General features: G+C 48.7%; 1 protein-coding gene across 3 annotated transcripts in view; it reads right to left on the reverse strand.

Moving 5' to 3' along the window:
* PLD1 (phospholipase D1) overlaps positions 1-13,747 on the reverse strand; it is a 74,832-nt gene extending 61,085 nt beyond the window's left edge. For 2 of the 3 annotated variants that reach the window (XM_039556760.1, XM_039556758.1), the window contains exon 1: positions 566-701. The gene's annotated coding sequence lies outside the window, so the exon portion shown is untranslated. Of the gene's footprint in view, positions 1-565; positions 702-2,739; positions 2,954-12,192; positions 12,272-13,549 lie in introns of those variants that run through there. The other variant, XM_039556759.1, reaches the window with a different exon arrangement.
* Between the last annotated feature and the right edge of the window lie 3,322 nt (positions 13,748-17,069).

The raw sequence follows: 17,069 nt of genomic DNA on the forward strand, positions 1-17,069 counted from the left end.
CCCGGTCAGCCCGCAGGAACGCTTCCAAAGCCAACGGAGCTGCACTGACTTGAACCACGCTCCAGCTCAGACCGGAGGCACTTTGGGGCTGAAGATTTCTAGAGAGCATCATGCCAAATAAAGAAAAGCAGCAACAGGCAGAAAAGGCTTTCATTGCAAGAAACCCAGCCGGCAGCTCGGCAGAACGGGTTGGGTCAGCACGTCGAGTAACTCTCAGGGTTTTCCCATATCCCAGAAAAGGCGGGTGCAGAAGGGACGTGGCAGGGTCACGCTTCACCAGCGCCGGAGACACCGAAGTTCATCGCATCGCCGAGCTTCCCAACCCAGGCGCCCGCTGAGACCGCAGGGCAGGACCGCACCGACCCGAACCCACCCGAAAAACGCGCAAACCATCCCGAGTGTGTCCGACAGGCGACAAACACCTCCCCGCGGCAAAGTCTGCCCCAGCAAAGAGCCCGGGCAGGGGATTCACTTGAAAACAGACGCTCTGCGCTGAAGTCACCGCACTGCCCCGGGCTGGGCGCCCACCCCGGGGCGCCCCGCGGCCGCACCCGCCCGCACCCACCTCCGGCCCCCGCGGCCGCGGGTACCCCATGGTGCCGTCAGAGCCAGCCGGGTCCCGTCCCTCTCGTGGGGCAGCAGCGGCCTGAGGAGCCGCCCGGAGCAGCACAAGGAACCTCCCCACAGCCAGCCCCGCCCGTCGGCTCCGGGCGCGCTGCCCAGGCCCGGCCCCCGGGCCCGCCCCGCGCCCGTCCCCGCTGAGGGCACCGCGGCCGCTGCCGGGACCGAGGCACGGCCCAGGGGAGGGACGGCACCCCGCGCCCCGCCCAGGGTGAGGGTGATGAGCTGAGGGAAGCGCAGAGTGAGCGAGAGGGGAGGAATTGGGCTGTTTAATTCCAACTTCGCAGCGCGTGGAGGGGCTTTGGGATTCCTGCGCGCTCCGAGTGCCGCTTCTACAGGGAGCGCAGCTCTCCGCTTCGTGCTCGGACACTCCAAGAGGGAGAAGCAAATGTTCCTCGCCGTCACCGAGAAACTGCGTTTGGCCAGGGAAACCAATTGAAGAAGCGTGTGCAAATTAACAGTTATTAATTGCACATGCGATGGGGGTTTTTTCAGCATAAGACAACCCAATAATTACGGTCCGGTGCTGTTCGGATCCGAGCCGTCCTCCCCTGCACATGCTGCATTTACCATGTTACTTCCCATATGCCCTTTTCAATATGCAAAGAAACAGATTTTTTAGCGAGAGAGAAAATTTTTGTGCTTGCAGAAGCATTGAACTGACATGCGGATAAGCAAAATCCCCAGCAGGTTCCAGCTATAACCCAGCCGTGAGTGCTGGTGAAACGCCCAAAATCTGTCTGCAGCACTGCAGCTCTCACTGCTGCAGCTGTACGGGGAGATCTTGGTGATTTCTTCAGGGAACCCAGTGATTCCACTTCTATCTCTACAGCAAGACTTCAGCGTGGTTATTAGGATATTTTTCTTCCTTAAATGACTTTATTTTTTATTTCTTTAAATCATGAAGAACTGAACCAGAGTCCTCAAATGTAGATGAGATAAATAACCCAACTTTGATCACTGCTGATTCAGAGGCAGCCTCTATCCCCTATTCTGGCAGTGCAATATTGAAGCATCACATTCTCCACCAGAGCAGCACCTGCCTTGTTTATGGGCACACCTGTAACACACAGGCTCAGCTCGTTTACACTGGGTTTACTATGACTTGGCTTACCAACACCTTAACAAAACCAGTGTGAGTGATGTGCTTCACACCTAAAATCAAACTTAGAAATCTAAGGTGGGTTCCCAATAGCATTGCAACACGGTTTCCTTCAGCTCATGGGGTTGGGTTCAAACACTGCCCCATTCAGCATCTGTGGAGAGCTGTGAGTCAAGGTGGCTCAGCAGTGCTGGCTGCACTGAGCAAGGAAAAAGCACAGACATTTGTAGCACTCAGTGTCGGGAGAGAACAAAGCAAGAGAGGAAACTGGGGTGGAACACTGCAGGGCAATGGGAAATACTCGAAGTTACTCTGTATCATTGCCATTTCCACCCCAAAGAGTGGGCAGAGCCATGTTCCAGAAGGGCACATTACCCAGCACTCCAGAGAGGTTTCACGCTAAACGTATGGAAGAGGAATGAGTGGAGAGGTGGCACAGGGAGCATCCCTCAGGGCACCCACCTGCCCAGGATGCCCAGTCTCTGCCATCCTCTCTGTTCACTTCACAGCTTCCTGGGCAGGAGGCCAGCAGGCTGCAGGGGACCTCTGCCACCTCCCATCTCTGCACACCTTTCCACTTTGTTGATGCAGAGCAGAGACATACCAAACACAGAGAAAAACAACTTTCTCTGCAGAAAAACCCCTGCCCTCCCACCCAGAGCTCATTTCAGTGCTCATCCTCTATGTGACTGGCTGATTTCTGGCAAATCTTTCTAAATCCATAAACCTTAGCTCACTTAATGCATATTTAATCTCTCTGCTGTAGGTTTATGTTGGCAGTGAGCAGGGCTAGACCAGTAGCAGGAGAGAGCACCCAATGTAGGTGAGCATTTTGGCCTCTACTTTGCAGTGTTCCCCCCTCCGCAGCACCACAACAGAACAGGTTGTCCACACACAGTTATCTTTCCCAGCAGAAACACCACTGTCTGTGCCCATGTCCCATTAGTGGTTTTCTACACTTCCCAGAACCTTCCCTGTCCCAGAGGCAATTCATAAAGTGGATACTTGGCACATACCCTCGAAAATATCTTGAGCACTGAAGAGGCACAGTATTATCTGTCGGGAGTTTCTTTGGTTCTCTCCCACCTGCTTTTCAATCCTCAGGAACTTCCACACATCCCTCAGAGGATGCCTGGTGCCGTCACAGGGGTGGGAAGTTTTCGTATTTAAGGCGAGACTCTGGAGCAAAAAGTGTTCTGAGTGACAGACAGGGCTTGACGCTGCTGCAGTCTGTAAAAAAGGTGCTGATATGAACAACTTTTTTTTTTTTAATTGTTATTTAGTCATACTTCATATTTTTTTCTTCTCTCTAAAAATTTTCATGTCCATGCCCAATGATGTGGCCAAAAGTGGGGCTACATGAGGCATGTAGAGACATCTGCAGAAGGGCTCTTGGAGAACTGAAAGCCTGTGCTGCTGCACACCAAACCCAATCCATCAGCTGAAAGATAGTACAGGAAAAGAAACAGGCATTCTTTTTAAATAAGGACATTGTCTTCAATCTTGGTCACCACTTGACATCACAACGCAGGGCGAAGGGGGAGGAGCAGAGGGACAGCAGCTGCTGGAAACTAGAGAAATGCCAAACAAGGCAAGGCTTTAAGGGGGAAAAAAAGGGGGGAAAATAAATGCCAAACTAAGAGCAGGCAGGAGTGAACATGTGACAGCACAAAGAAGCATCACCTTCTCCAAGTCTCTCAAACCGTTTTTTCACACCCAGAGAAACACTCTCCCCTTCCTCTGTGGCAAAAGGCAGTTTTGCCAATGGGTTGGAGTGCAGGAAGGATCTCAGCAGAGCCACATCAGGGATTTGTCTGACATGTTGAACACAGGTGTTACCTAAATACAAGGTTATGCCCACAGAGATTCTTATCACCCATTTGCTTTTCCTTTGTTAAATGAGCCGAGCTACACCAGGACAAACCCCAGTGTTATTTAATAATGGCTATTCCCCAGCCCAGTGCTCCTGACACTGTTCACAGCAACCCGCACATCAAAGATGGAAAAATAAAAAAAAAAAACCATCAAATGCTTGAGTGGAGTATTTTGCTGCCTGTCTTTCATATCTGCAGGCATTGAAAGGGCCTTTTCCCTCCTTATATTTCCTCTTTAGCCATCCAGGGGCTCCCTGACACCAAGTGTGGGTCATGTTATTGCCTCTGCCAAGCCACAGGGACCAGAGGGGAACTAGGGGAAAAAATAAGGAGTTGTTTTCCCCTGGTTGGGTCACATTTGGGAAGGAGCCTGCAGAGCCCCAGGGAAGGGAGGAATCAGCTTTATCATCCTTGGTGAGATGAGGGTTTACTTTGGCTCTGTGTAAAGCCAGGCTCCAGCACGGGACACCACCATGCCTCCTGCTCCCGCAGCCTGTCCCCAACCTCTGCTGAAGATGTCCTGACTATAGAGCAAAGAGTTTTCTGCCCCACAGCACAGCGACTCTGCAGCTCTTTAGGACAAAAGGGCTATTTTACCCTGTATCCCAGAGTGTCACCTCACTAGGGACTGGAGATGTGTTTTGCTGTAGCCATTTCGGAGCAGTGCAATGAGAAAGGGCCTCACATCCTCCCAGGAGGGGCATAAGGGATGGGGCAGAACAGTGCTCAGCTCCAACCCCGACTCCAGTGCCCCCCCAGCACCCAGAGCAGGCGATGGAGCCCCGTGGAGGTGTGCACCAGACATCTCAGAAAAACCCTGTGGATCCACACTGAGGCAGCCACTGGTGACACTGCCAAGGATGGAGCAACCCAAGACAACCCAGTGTGGGCCAGCAGGCATTAAGCCACATAGATGCACCAAAAAAAGAGAGTGATTTTATTGGTTTGTCCCATAAGAGCAGTATTCCAAAAGGAAAAGGCAGGGTTGTTTGTAGAAATGACATTGCCAAGTGCTTTTTTTCCTCCTCTCCCCTTCAAGGACCACTACTGTCCTCCTAACTCTGAGGGAACAGGCAGGGGAGGAAATTCTGTTGAACGGCACTTCAGCATGAAGTGCCTGACTTGGCCACGCGGCCTCCTGGGAGTCGTAGTCTTGTCTCCTCCCAGCCAAATGGCTTTTTTTGGCAAAATTCCACAGCAGTGTAATACCTCCCATGACACAGCAGCAGCCCCCCTGCACAGTCAGGGGACAGCAGGACTCCTGGACTTTAGTTGCTACAAGACAAGCCCGGGGGCTGCTCAGGATCCAAACCTTATCAGATTTGGCCAGAATATTTCAGTTTTCTTTCACACCCTTCTCCTCTCACAGAATTCCCATGGAAACACAAACAAAGCTCTTGCTGTTTGGGTTTGGTTGGGGCTTTTTTCCTTCTCTCGGCGGGAGGTGGGAGTGTGGATGAAAGTGGTAAATGAAAAATTTTAAAAATCCCCCTCCCTCAAAAAAAAAAAAAAAAAAAAAAAAAGAAGAAAAATATATAGAATAATTCATGAGGTACCGTGTCTATCTTGATTTCCCGTGCAGCAGTGCATCTCCCCTCTGTATCACCCCTTCAGAGCCTCAGGGGACAGAAATGCGCCTCAGAGCTAAAATAATACATATTTCCTGTATCACAAACTTGCTTTTGGCCAGGAAATGCCCGAATCCAAGCTATCCCGCCCTTTTCTTCACTGGTGCATCGTTCCACAAGATACCTGGATGCCACCGTGTGGCAGCTGCCCCGAGCAGCGGTGGAGGGACAAGGATATGGACAGGGCTGCAGGGAAAGGCAAGGCTTTAAGGGGGGACAAAAAAAAAAAAAAAGTGAAAATAAAATAAAAAGGAGGGTTGGAGTTTTTTTGCAGCAATTCACAAAACTTCAAGGAATGCCAAGCACGTCAGTACATGAAGCACAGGATCTGGAGGAAGGAGAGAGTGCAAACCCGCTCCGTATGGTGTTGAGCTCAGACACACACTGTCTTTCTATTTAAAGCCCTGCAGGAACGTGAATGCCATGTTTGAGTGAGCTCAACAAGTCCCTCTGAAAACAATTTACATGGTCCTCTCTACCACAGGGTCTGGTTATCTGACAGCTTTTAATGCCTTACCGTTCCCACACAGCAGGATACAACCCACCTTTTCCTGCTGGAGGACTGAAGTTTGGATCTGGAAAGGCATTTAATTAATGACAGAGACCAGTGGGACTTCCCTGGGATCCAAATCAGCTTTGGGATGAGGACATGGGCTGCAGAGTGTTTAGTGCTGCTGCCTGCTCACCCCTTGCTTTTCCCTCCACGTGGGAAACAATGCTGGGTGGAACCCTGAAGATGAGGATTGTGCTACCCACACTGTGTCCCCAGGCACATCCTGCAGGCCAAACCATCTTGGCAAGGCCAGAACGTCCTTCCTCCTCTACCAGCACCCTGAAACTGTCTCCTGCCAGGAGGCAGCAAGAAGAAAGCAATACACAGCCCAGGGTTGGGGTGTGGGGTATGTCTCATTCCTCCATCCTCTGCCTCTGGGGCATGCCTTATTTTCCTATTAAGTCCCTCTGGGGTATGTCTCAGTTTCCCCACATCTACCTCAACAGCACTTCTTCTCATTTATTCCAAGGTGCAGTTCACTGAATGAAGAATTACATGTTTTATCATTTGTCCATAACAGGTTGCCAAGTCACCGTGTTATTATTAGCAACGGGAAAGGAACTAAGTAAATTATTCTTAAATTATGCAATGAGCACTTGAGTAAGCGTTAAGTAATGAGTGTTTCTTTAGCGAGGAATCCAAGCGAGACACGCTCCACCCATTTTGTTAACAGACCAAGTCTTATATAAGCTGGATGTTACATAAAACCATAAAACAGGGAGCTGGAGCACTCCTCCACCTTTAGGTGATAACTTTGCTGCAGCCCACAGATACCTGAGCTGACACTGAACCAGCTCTGAGCTAAGAGGCAGCTGATGGCCAGGCCTGGAGCTGGCAGGAGCCAGTGGCAGGGACAGAGGTGTCCTGTGTGTGCAGCCACCAGCCCTGAGCACAGCTCGGGTGGCGAGTCTGGATTTGCCCTCGCACTGCGCTGGAAACAGCCCCTACAGTGACGCGCTCCAAGCAGCTTTATCATCCCTGTGATGATACAAGAACGTGTCTCTGCTCTTGTGTGGCAGGGCAGGCTAAGCACCACCCAACCCCAGGGTGTAACCCCTAGGGAATTACAGCCGGTGCTTAGGAAGGAGCATGCAAGCGGGGCATGGGTATGGGGAACCTTCTCTGCAGCTCTCCCTGTCTCCAGGGATCTGCAGGAAAGAGACTTTCCAAGACAGAAGTTCTGTCTTTATAATCGTTTCCCAGCTCCTGGCAGCTGATTCTTTCAATAAATTGACAGGCCAGTTCTTAAGTTCTCTTGAACTTTCAACTTCTGCCACATCATGTGACAAAAGCCACCACAATTTACCATAATTTATCTGCAGAGAAAAGGGGATCCACATCTTTCAACATCAACTACTAGAGCTAAAAAAAGCAGGCTGGTAGGGGGTGCAGCCTCTTCATCACATCTTGTGTGCCTGAAAGCCTGTCTGTCTAGTGAAAAATCATCTGTCTCCATAAAGAAATACTTTTCCTCCCTAGACATCTTGCATCCCACCTTAAAATGCACAACTCCAACACTGGGCAGAATAAGCTGACAGCAGTGGTTGCTTCCTAAACATGAGGTCAAAAAAAAGTCTCAGAGAAGAGAATTTGCAATTCTCTTCATAGCCCAGACACCAAATCCTCCTTCAAATGCAAGTATCAGATGCAGTTGCATGAGAAATCAGGGACATTTATCTAGTTGGGGGAACAAAAAGGGGAGGGAAAGATCTTTAGGCACAGGATTGTTGGGCAGGCAGAGCAAAACGTGTCAGGAGTTACTCTCTGGACTACAAGGGAGCTATTCATGGCTGCAATCAGTTTGCTCTGCAGTACTTGCAGGAACATGCCAAGACTGCTCTGTGATTCTGCCCGACTGACTTAGCGTTTGTGATTTGCCTGACCTTTGCTCTAAATAAATGGGAGCCACACAGAGGGAATTTTGATACAAGTCCCCTGCATCTATAACATCCTCCCTGGCTGCAACCCACTGGCTTCCTGGGGCTTTGTTTTAAAGGAGAGACAGACAGAAGGCAGGCAGGAGGGGAAAATGAAGAAATGAAATGCAAGCTGTCTGGCCCACACAATTAAAAACAAAAAAAAAAAAAAGAAAGAAAAAGAAATCAGAATAGCCTGGCTTTGTTTCCTGTCATGTTATTTATCTTACTTCAGAATTAAATCCAGATGACATAGATAAGACAGGGGTGACCCCTAGTGCCCTCTGCAGCTGCAGCTTCCACTGTTATTCCCTGTATTGATATTAGAGCATAAACAGAGGGAAGAAGCAGCACCTTTCAGATTTGTTCTTCATTCACAAAGCCTCTCTCTCTCTCCTCTTTCAGAAAAAAGATCTCATTTCCTCTCACTACTGAGACTCTATCACTGTGAGGCATTCACTGCAGCATCCCTTTGTCGCTGTTGTCTAGGAACAAAATTAAACACATTTACTGGTGTAAGAACTTATTATATTCCATTGACTATTTATCATAGTACATTTATATTTATCACCTTACATAATAGAAAGAAGAGCCTATTTTGCTAACTCCAGGCTTGTCAATAGCTAAGAACAGCCATTCAAACTCCTGAGAAGAGACCTTTGTCTTGTAAAAAGTGTATTTTGCAGCACCAAGGCGCTGAAAGGAGCGAGCCTTTCCTGTGACAGCCATCAGTATGCACCACTTTTTTTTTGTCTTTCAGCAATGTCAAAACTCTCTGTTCTTGTGAATCAGCCTGCACCAGACATACCCTGCTCACTGTGCTGGGTGATGCTCATCAGGGGCTTTTCCTTGTGTTATTGAGAGGGAACAGCTCCTCTTCCAGAAAAACCTTGAGACACCCCCTCACAGATTACTTTGGGATGCAGGATTTTTCTTGAGGAAATAAATGAACTTAGCACAAGCCTGGAAAATTTTTAGCTTCCTGTAATGTGAGCGCTTTGGGCACTTCCTGCCCTGCTGAAGTTGGGACTGTGCCCACCAGCATCCAGCGTGGGTGCTACCACATCTCAAAGTTTCAGATATTTAATGGGATCTCATCAGGCAAAGAAGCCACCTGCTAACAGTCCCCACGGCAACATTGCTATCCCCAAGAGAGCAGCAAACCCCCCTGTGCAGCATCACAACCTGCCACAGATTTATCTGATGCCTCTTCAGCTCTATTTCTTGCCTGTCCCTTGCAGGCTGGTGTCAGCACTGGCAGCCACCACCCCAGCACCCCTCCTGCTGCACCAGGGCTCCTCTGCAGAGCCTGGATCCTCAGAGCTGGCACCCTCACTGCTCAAGCCCCAGGAACACTTCAACGCTTCCCAAAAGCAATTCCCCAGCCCAGCCTTGGGGAATCCTTGGGAGCCACAGGGATGACACGTTGTCTCATCCCCATTACCACCCAGCTGGCAACTCCTTCCCCTTTTGCCACCTGCCAGCCCATTTCTTCACCAGAAACCACTTCCAGGTCTCAGTCAGTCCTTCCTCCCCAATATCTTTTTGCTTTCACCCAGCCTCTCTGGTCATTCATCCCCAGAGTTCCCTCTTAAGCCCCCAGGATTCCTGCTGCCCCATCACATCCTCATGCATACAAACACCACCACCCCCTTCCCAAACCAGCCCTTTCCTGGTATTTATGACTCAGCCCAAGTGAGGTTGGATCAGCCACAGGTGAGGCTGGTTGATGCCCCTGTAACACTGTTTTACTCATTGCAGGGCTGGGCTGGCTGCAACTTAAGCAGCTGTGTTTTTTCCAGTTTTAGTAGAAGTTCATAATCTGCTCTGGACATAGAATCATAGAATGGTTCGGGTTGGAAGGGATCATAAAGATCATCCTGTTCCAATTCCTGCCATGGGCAGGGGCACCTTCCACTATCCCAGGTTGCTCCAAGTCCTGTCCAACCTGGCCTTGGACACTTCCACGGATCCAGGGGCAGCCCCAGCTTCTCTGGGCACCCTGTGCCAGGGCCTCCCCATCCTCACAGGGAAGAAATTTTTTTCCTAATAACCAATCTGAATACACTCTCTGCCAATTTGAATCTAATCCCCCTTGTCCTGTCACTCCACGCCCTTGTCCAAAGTCCCTCTCCAGCTCTCTTGGAGCCCCTTTAGGCACAGGAAGGGGCTCCAAGGTCTCTCTGGAGCCTTCTCTTCTCCAGGCAGAACTCCCCCAACTGTCTCTAGCCTGGTTCCAGAGCAGAGGTGCTCCAGCCCCCTGATTATCAAGGATATAATACTGCTCTACTCATGTGCCTGTTCTCTGTGTCATTTTCCCCTGATTTTATAACTCTGGGTTCCCATGTTCCCTTGTTTACATTAAAAGCAACAGTTTCTGAATTGAAGTTCCTCCTAATGTTTTATTTTTAAAGTAAGTTTCAAGGGGGGGGGTATGAATTATGCTACTCATTGCATAATTTTGGTATTATCTGGTGAAAATCTCACTTGCTTCTGAGACATGCTGTGCTTCCCAGCATGACACCAACTCTGCATTGCTCTCATGTCTCTGGATCCAGCACTGCTCCAACCTTTCCACTTTCTTTTCCCCCTCTGTTTTACTTAAAGGTATGCAAGTATCTCATCCTCAGAGCCACTGTTTGCTTCTTTCACAATGTTCCATGTTCTTTCTCCTGAGTTTATTTTTCTTGTTAGCTTTAGTAAACACCATTTTTCTTTATTGCTGTTCTGACTGTATATGATCCCATACAGAGAAGGCACTACAAAATCTCTTTCTATAACACACTTATCTTTCTATAGCTACATTTTTCTCTATACTCTTATTTTCTCTTGGCACTAGCTCTGTGATGCTCTGCATCTAAAACAATCTGTCAGCTTACATGTGCCTATAAGTAGTGGGAGTATTTGTTCTTAATATTTTCATTTAAACTCTAGCTTTGTTCCCTCACACTGTTAAAATGCTCAGAATTAGCTCATCACTTTAATATTTGATTATCACAGGAATGAGCTTCTTTGCATTCATTTGCAATATCCCACTTTCCAGGTTCCTCACATCCTTGTTGATACTGTTGGAAAGTTACTCTTGTGAAGTGAAAATGCTTTCTTGGATGTCACCTGAATGCCAGAATCTGAACCAGGCAATGCTGAATTTGACATGAATCCAAACATTGAACCCGTCCTTCATCAGGTAAAGTAAAATCATCATCATTAAAAATGCTTTCACTAAAGACAGGCTTCTTCTTCTAAAGGCTACACTGGTTCAAGGAAACCGTAAATTCTGTGATTCGCCTGACACTGCAGGTCAGACCAGATGATCAGAAGAGATTATTCTGGTATTCATGCTGAAAAACTTACAAATATCCGGACAAACTGCAACTGCATCTAGTAGAGAGATGGTCAGAGAAGATAAGGGAGTTGCTGCTTCTGCTCTTAAATGCTCCAAATTCACCTACAGTCCTTCTGAGACAGCCACTTCTCCCCCAGAGATCAGTAATGCAGCTGCTTTCATGTGTTTTCTTTTTTATCTGAGCTATAAGTTTCAAAACTTTGCTGTTCAAAACTTGGTTAGAAAACTGTACTCGATCCTGCTGGTGATGGAGAGCCAGTGTTTCACCAATGATTACTGTTGCTTTAGTGTCCCCCCAGCTTCTGACTCCTGTAAACCAGAAGTTGACTCCCTCAGAGGAGTTTGGAGAGCCAGAGGCAGCTCCCAGACCTTGCTCCTTCATGTGCTCAGCAGCGAGTGCTTCTGCTGAAGTCCCTGTGCTGGGGCCATGGGTTTTAGCAGCCAGGATGGCTCTGTCCCCTCTGGCCACCACCCTGACTCCCCCAAGGCTGCACACACTGTCTTGCTGGGAGCCCAGGGGCAGGGAGGCCACAGGAAGGAGGATTTTTAAGTGGTGGCGCATTGGATGGATTGCAATAGGAAAAAAATGGGGTTGAATGAGTCATGAGACTTTTAACATACCATGAGCTGGAAAAACCCACTGGACACACCATGGCACCGCACAAAACAGGGAAGGAGAACATGGGATGGAGCAGATCCTAACCCCTAATGCAAGGCCCATGAAGAAAGGTTTCATTTTTCCTGCCAAAAATCCATCAGGAAGCAGAGAAAGCTGGTCTCAAAAAAGTAATTTTACTATTTGCCAAGCACACATACAAAAAAAGCAATCAGAAATGCTGGATGCTGCCTTTCCAGAGTTTAGACCAAACTCAAAGCTGCCATCAGTCCCAGTTCCCCACACTCTGCTCCCAGTTTGCTCAGGCCCTCCACTAAAACCAGTAGCATAATTCTCCATTCCTCTTTTTCTCCCCCCAACTTCCAGTTGTTTTGCACACTTCAAGTAGAACATGTAAAACCAGGCTTTGCCATAGGGTGAAAACTGAGAAAGGAAGGACAAGTGAAAAATAAAATCCACAAAACAATTAAAGAAAGACAGAACCTGACATATGAAGCCCAGGCAGAGTCCAGTTAATCATTTCTGTTTGTACTCACCAGCACAGGAGCTGCACAGCCCTCAGAAGAGCACGGCTGGGGGGTATATTCTCACCTTCCTTTAATTCCATCCATAAATCTGGGAAGAGCAGAGCATTACAAATCTCAGCATGCTGGGCAGATAAAAACACCCAAGTGTACAGCACGTGATGAGTTGCCTTCACGTGGAAGCCTTTCTGAAGGCAGTAACTGGTCCCAAGTGGGGCTGGGATCAGCGTGTGCAGCAGGAGGGTCTGTACCGATGTGAATGAAACACCCATTTGTCCAGCTAGCCCATCAGGTCCTCTTTAAGCAGAGGGAAAAGTTAAAGAAAAGACATTGACAAGTTTTGCATTTCACCCAGTTTTTGCACCCCCTTAGCTGCCAATCGGTGTTTCACTGTAGATTTGACAGTTATTAGCAAATACATGAAGAACAGTGACAAACTGGCAAGCCAGTGGCACGCAGCCTCAGAGGTGTCAGTCTTTATTAAACCTACAAATGAAAGTGGCCCTAAGTGCCAGATTCCCATCTCACCCTCTGTCACACTTACTGAGGGAACATAAACCTGACCCAGAACCAGTTCTTCAGCAATTTAATTGTAAGTATCACGTACAGCAGCTGGTAATGCACACCCATAAATGGGCCGCTTGGCTCTTACTTTATTCTTTAACTGTCTTTGCTTTTTAGCTTTCTGGCAGTCCCTAATGCATACCTGAATACTCAGTTCTTTCAGAGAAGCCAGAGGAAGTCACTGCTGGAATTTTCTGGCTCTCCTGCATGTAGGTGGATGACATGAATTTGAGGGGTTTGGTTGGCATCTGCTCCACAGCCCTCAGTTTCCAGCTGAGGACACCAGAGGTTTCTGTGCTCGTAAAGGGGCTGGCATTTATTTGGGGGTCACATCACCATTCCTGGTAGGTCCAGGCAGGTCCTTATGCAAATCACCAGCATTTACTTGGAATTTGCATTAATGTGTAACTGAAAAGCTGCTTCCAAGGATACCTGTTTCCAAGTCTTTGGGTTCTCCCCATAACCAAACATCTCCAGGCTGGTTTAGGGGAGCGGAGGCTGCTGCAGGGTGTGATTCAGAGCTGCACTTCAGTGTTCGGTATTGACTTAATAAACTAAGGGCTGCTGTGAGCAAACTGCCCATCCCAGATCCAAACACCCTTATCTCCTGGCAGCGCTGTTCCTCCCGCATTTAAAGCAAAACTACGCTTTGGAGCCAGGAATGAAATGAAGCCAACGAGGCAGAGGACAACTTCACATCACTTTCTCCTGCTGTCTGTGGAATTCCCAAAATTAGCCATGCCATCATCGAGTACCCCACTGAGCCAGCTCCAGCAAACTCCTGCTCCAGCCAGCCAGCACTTACCTGGATCGGCACTGAATTCCCTCCAAAGCCCCCAGGAACGATGTGAATGCTGCGCTTGGGCATTAATCCATGGGAGACTGTGAGATCCCAGCACTGCGCCGTGGACACAGCTGTCTCTGAAGCCCTTCAGAGAGGACCTGTGAGGCAGCACCGCTGCTCTGGGGCACAGATGCCCCACGAGTGGGTGAAGTGCAGAGATAAGCGGGTGAGGACACGCCAGTGGCAGCGCGGGATCGCCCAGCGCAGCTCCAGCTCCGAGGCGCTTCCTCTTTCCAACGTCACTGGTGTTACACGGAAGGACCAAACAGCAAGTGGTTCATGGCCTTTTTCTTCTTCTTTTATAATAACTAGTGCAATTCTTACTGTTTTAAATGTAGGAAGAAGAGACTTTTTATCTCGGGGGGGAAAAAATGTGTAATATTCCTGCATCTAACCTTATTAAATGGAAAGGAAAAATCTCCTGCAGTTTTCAGAAAACCAGGCAAAGCTAGGACCCTGGCCAGCCATTCTTCATCACTGTTGGTAGATGTGTGCTGTGAGGGCACTCACACTACTTTAAAAGTGGGTGAATAGAGGCAGGCAAGTGAGGGACTGCACAGTGAATGCTGAGGAAAAGGTGCTTCAGGATTGCAAGTGCTGGTGCAAAACACCCAGCCCGGGTACAGCATTCTCGTCTGGTATGAAACCACTGGGGTGTTTCAAAGTTGCTAAAATATCTTGACAGTGTGGCTCGGCTTTTCTTCTGCTGCCTCTGGTGCTGTCTGGTCCTAGGGGAGCCAGGTGCTCACAGCATCTGCTTCCACGGGACACAGCCAGTGCCAGGAGTCTTCCTGGGAACAAACTGGGGAGGGAGCAGACTCCACAATCACTGAGCAAGGCAGCTGTGGAATATTTAGGTGTCCAAATACCGATTTTTGTGCAAACAGGTGGCAAGTGGGGATATTTCTTATGAACTCTTCAGAAGTGCTTCAATCTAGGTGCTGGGAAGGTTGTCTTGTCTTTATTCTGAATGGCTTTTCTTTTCCATTTCCTTTTTCTCTTGATGGGCTGAACCCACAGAGCAAAGCTCTCCTTAAGCTCCAGTAAGGATGAAGAGGGATGCTGAGATCCCCTGGGAGAGATCTGAGTGAAAAACGGCCTGAAAACAGAGTAGTGGAGAAAAAAAAAAAGGCAAGGGTTAGGTTTATTGTATTCAGGTTGGAATTTATATTAGTGATAGCCCTGTTTGAAGGTCAGTATTTGTTTCAGCAAACTTGCTATCATGAGCAGCTGAGTCATCCTGCCTTTTGCACACGGGAAGAAGCACCCTCCTTGTGAAACACCAGGACTGACTTTTTCATGTTTTAACCCCAAATCCCACTGTGTTTTTAAAGCACTGGACACACGATGCTGCTCATTACCCAACTCCTCTGGCTTGCTGAAAACCCAGCCTGGCCTTTCTGCACTGCAAACATCAGCCTGGGACCTTTTAACCTGCCAGTGACACACTCCGCTGATTTTTGGGAGGCTTCTTGTGACTCCAGACAAAGTCATGAGCTTTCAATCTTTTGAAAAGCAGACTTTGGAAGGATGTTGTAAAAGGAACACCTTTGTCTAATTGCAAAAAACAGGGATTCCTTCAGGAGATCACAGCCCCCCCATTCAGGTAGGGTTGTGTAGGGTGGTACCGCTATTAATGACTGCTGATGGAGACAGCACTCGCACAGTGATCGTCTGGGCAAAGGCTGGTTTTAATTAGGAACACTAAGAGTCGTTAAGTGATCAAGTACGGTACTGAGTCCCATGGAGCAGTGCAGAGATTGCTTTGGTCCATGGAGTTCAGTCCTTCCTTTAAAAATCTTTCCTAAGACTGTTCCCCTGGGAGGAGGAAGCCAGTGGGACATTTGGCATCACCGTTCCAGCAGGAACCACAAACGTGTCTGATCAGAGGCTACCGAGGAGGATTTTGTGGTCTCTTAAGAACAGACATGCTGAAATATTATTTCAGTGGAGACACACAGCTGAGGAGGGCATTTCTAACATTCTCACGCAGTCCCAAAAACACTTAATTTAACACCAGCCAGCCCTTTAAACACCACTTTTGCTTGGGACGTTGTCGTTCTATGAAAGTGGAAGCGGTGCCCTCAGGCACTGACCTCAGATGCTCTCCCCTGACTATGCACAGAGCTGCGATGGGGCAGGACCTGGGCCGAGGAGGATGCCTTGCCTCCCACCACATTGCCCTCCTGCTCCCAGTTTGCTGCAGGAGAGCAAATGGGAGGAGGAAGACTTTCAGAAGATGCAAGAGACCCTGCGAGCATTGGTTCCCGGTTTGGGGGAAGACAATTTGTTTTCTGGGAATTGTAGTCCCAGGAAACACGAATTTGCAGCCTTCCTGGAAAGGTGAGCCAGGAAAGCTGGCAGCCTGCAGCTGTTTCCATAGCTCCAGTGCAAGGGAAAATGTGTTGAAATTGAGGGAAATTTTTATAAGCAACTCTGCTTGGAAATTAGCAAGCTCCAGTAGGAAAACTTGAACATGTTTAGCAGAATCGGACACCAAGAAAGAAACTCTTTCTGCCACGATGAGAATTGGAAAAGGGTGGTGTTTCTTGGAGTCTCTAGTCACAGGGAAATTAGCCCTGGGGCTCTGTGGGAGGTTTGAAGGCTGCTTGAGGAGACAGCATTGGCTGGCCAGAGAGCCACGCACAGCTGAGTCCTCGTGGCTTAACGGGCATGAAAATATTCTGCCAGAGTTGAAGAAAGTATGTCTGCAAAATGGAAATGGAAATTTTGGACCTCAATCTGCACCAGTTTGGCAGAGGAGAAGAGCTACTCCTCCTGCTGCTTTTGCCTGGGGATGAGGTGCCAGGCAGAGCAGTACAGAGAAATACAGATACAGCTGGAAGAAGAACCCCTTGGTGCGAACGAAGAATTACTGACAGAAAGTGCACAGCGGTTGTTTGTGGTTTCCAGAAGCCACCGCAGCGTTTGCAGGCTGAAGGAGGCAGAGGAAGTGTTTCTATGGACGACTGAAGAACTGAGCCCAGCACAGGCGTCAGGCTGGTAAATCAGGGAGCGAACACAGCCCTTGCCCACAGCTTCAAATGCTGTTATAGGGAAATTAATTTATATTCCTATTCTGGAAAATACTATTATGTCCTTGTTTGTGAGAAGAAATGCTGTCCTCTGGCTACACAAAATTCTGCACAGCATGTTCTGTGGAAAGCCTAAATGCATTATCCAAAAGTCCTGGAGCCCACTGGGAGAGCCACCACCTTCCATCACCCTGCTCAAGCCCACTTGCACAGCCACCAGCCCTGCACACTGTCACCCCTGGGGCAGTGCCTGGCCTTGGCTCGGTGCTCTACTTGTCCCAGGGGCCCAGGCTGTTGCTAGAAAGTCATATTTATGTACAAGCAACTCAGCTGGGGAGGGTTTGGTTTCAGTACTGACGTTGGCTCACGTGTGGCTGCTGCAGCGCGTCCTCTGCAGCCTCTCTGAGCTGGGTTAGAGGGCTTGGTTGAAAAACTGCCATTACTTA

The sequence above is a fragment of the Corvus cornix genome, chromosome 9 (assembly GCF_000738735.6).
Source record: "Corvus cornix cornix isolate S_Up_H32 chromosome 9, ASM73873v5, whole genome shotgun sequence".
Lineage (NCBI taxonomy): Eukaryota > Metazoa > Chordata > Aves > Passeriformes > Corvidae > Corvus > Corvus cornix.